The following is a 2,491-nucleotide window of genomic DNA, read 5'->3' on the forward strand; positions in this document are numbered from 1 at the left end:
GCCTCGATTGCCCCTTAGTGCTTCTCCACCTCCGTCTGCTCCTTAGGGGCGACTGTGGCTGGCAGCCACCTCTCGCACCCACTGACGGTGCTAGAGCCACTGCTTGCACCCACTGCTGGTGCCTGGCGCGCCGGTTGCAATCACTAGGTGCCATCCGCAGGTGCAAGAGCAGCGGCTGCCAGCCCATATCATCCCTCAGGGCTACTCCACCTCCCCCTGCTCCTGCGAGGCAATCAGGGCAGCAGCTGCGGCTTGTATCCGCTGCTGGCGCTGGCCAAAATCGCTCCGTGCCATCAGCACACGGGAGCAGCAGTGAAAGGAGCAGGGCTGCTGGGCAGGGCCAGGCAGGGTGTGGAGAATGGGCAGAAACCCGCCCCTGTGCCCACCACAGCCTTGTGGCTCACAGTTCTTTCAAAGTGCACTAATTTATGCACTGGGCCCCTAGCGTATACTAATAATAGCTCAGGTGGCGGTCACGCCATGATGCCCTCACGCCGTCACAATCCCATCAGCAGGAGGCTGCATGCACAACAGGCCCATGCCAGAGAGCAGGGCTGCGTGTGTGAGGAGACAGAATAGGCCCTTGACATGGGGAGGGTGGGACCATGCTCTTGGCATGGAGGGAACATGACAGGCTCTATGGGAGGAACGCAGAGCGGAGCTGCGAATGGAGCTGGTCATGTTCTAGCGTGGCAACTCCTCTTCAGGTGTGGCAGGCTGCAGCGGCCTGGCTGAGGGAAGGGGAGAGTGTGGTGCTCTGAGCACAGTCACCACGGACCGCCCAAATGAGAGGCCTCCTGCCAAGGCCCACCGCCTGAGCAGCTTGGAGCCCTGTCAAGATGACTTGCCGCTGCCACCTCCGCCACCACCAGCGCTCATGTGACTGCCCCTGCCTCCACCAGAGCAGCGCCCGAGGCTCCAAAAGGAAATGGAGGCAGCACAGGTCCTGGCTGACATGAGTGGGGTGGGACTGGGCCCCACTCTGCCCCCGCCATCCCCCTGTCATTCTCCAGGAGGGAGGAGTGCATACATACTTCACCTGGGTGCGGGTGTTTCTACTGGGAACCTGATTTCAAGTCTGGGTATGGGGAGGGGCCCCCTTCCATGGAGAGCCTAGAAACATTCTCTCCTGAGGAGGAGGATGGGGGAAGCCTGGAGATCGACATTCAAGTTACCAAGCCGGAGCCAAGCCAGACCCTGAACCAGAGCTAGAGCCAGAGCTGAGCAGCTTTGGTGGAGAGGCCTGAGATACCTGTAGTATAGGGGGACGGCAGTACCAGGTATTAGCCAGTCTACAGGGGAGGGAAGAGGCCATTATCATAGTGGAAAATGATGATGAGGAGGAGGTGAAAGAGAATGTGAGCAAGAAGAGGAGGAGGAGGAGGAAGAGGAGGAGGAGGAGGAGGAGGAGGAGGAGGAAGTGAGGAAGAGGCCTGGAGGACCGCAGCTCCGGCCTTCCTCTTTGGGGCAATCCATCGAAAAGCACCAGTGTCCCGAGTCTCACGTGATTTCACTGGTCGGGTCATTAGCATATAATAAAAGCCCAATGACCGTTACCGTATAATGACCAGAACAAGCAAGGACCAACCAACCAGCTGGTAGCTATGACGAGCACTGACCCAGACCTTGCTGTCAGCACTGTGACAGCCCCGAATCCCATTCACCTGCACCCCGAACTCTGATAGAAGGGAGGAGGGAGCTGGATACCTGCACCCCAGACCCTGACAGCAGGGAGGCAGGAACTCCATTCCTGGCAGAATCGACCATTGATCAGTTTGCTGTCCATGCCCTGACAATCCAGATTCCCTGCAGAGGGCCAAATGGGAAGACACCTGGACATTCTACAGATTGTTGTTGACTGGGCCCAGGATATTGGCAGAATCATGTCAGTTGCACTCCCCACCTGGGAGTGCGGAGATGTTCTTAGTTCCTGACTAATGTGTTTGTTCAGGAGGAAGGAGTGGGTGGAACCGGGTCCCTCCCAGGCTCCTTGTTTTCCTGTGAAACCCCTTGTTGGATTGGAGTATAAATAGATGTGCTGCCTGGCCCAGTAGGTTGTCAGTCTGTCTCTCCAGCAGAGGAGGTCAGCGGCCCTCCCAGCTCCCAGCTTGAAACCTATTTCTATGTCTTCTCTCTTTATTTCTAATATTTCTCAATCAATCCCTGGGCACCTCCACTTAGAACCGGTTTGTTCATCTCTCTTTCCATGCGGGACATGGAAAAGGGAGATCCCCGCAGCTTCAGGCCGCCGCAATTCCCTTTCACCCACACCCTGGACCCTGACGGCAGGCAGGTGGGACTCAGATACCCGCACCCCCAAACCCTGACAGCAGGGAGGTGGGAACCCCATTCCTCACAGCACATGTGTCAAACACAAGGCCCGCGGGCCAAATCCGTCCCACCAGGCCTTGAAATGTGGCCCGCACCGCGCTGTCATCACTGCACTCCGCTGCGTTTCCATCACAATGACAGTTTATGACTGTTCAGTAAA

At 57.5% G+C, this 2,491-nt stretch overlaps 1 long non-coding RNA gene across 1 annotated transcript; it reads right to left on the reverse strand.

The window, feature by feature from the left end:
* Positions 1–620: 620 nt before the first annotated feature.
* On the reverse strand, positions 621–1,899 carry LOC123651926. Its single transcript, XR_006740934.1, has 2 exons — positions 1,721–1,899; positions 621–1,676 (listed from the first exon to the last, which is right to left on the reverse strand). It is a non-coding gene; the product is annotated as an uncharacterized LOC123651926 (long non-coding RNA).
* Positions 1,900–2,491: the final 592 nt, after the last annotated feature.

This window comes from Pipistrellus kuhlii, unplaced genomic scaffold (assembly GCF_014108245.1).
Source record: "Pipistrellus kuhlii isolate mPipKuh1 unplaced genomic scaffold, mPipKuh1.p scaffold_m20_p_9, whole genome shotgun sequence".
NCBI classification, from domain to species: domain Eukaryota; kingdom Metazoa; phylum Chordata; class Mammalia; order Chiroptera; family Vespertilionidae; genus Pipistrellus; species Pipistrellus kuhlii.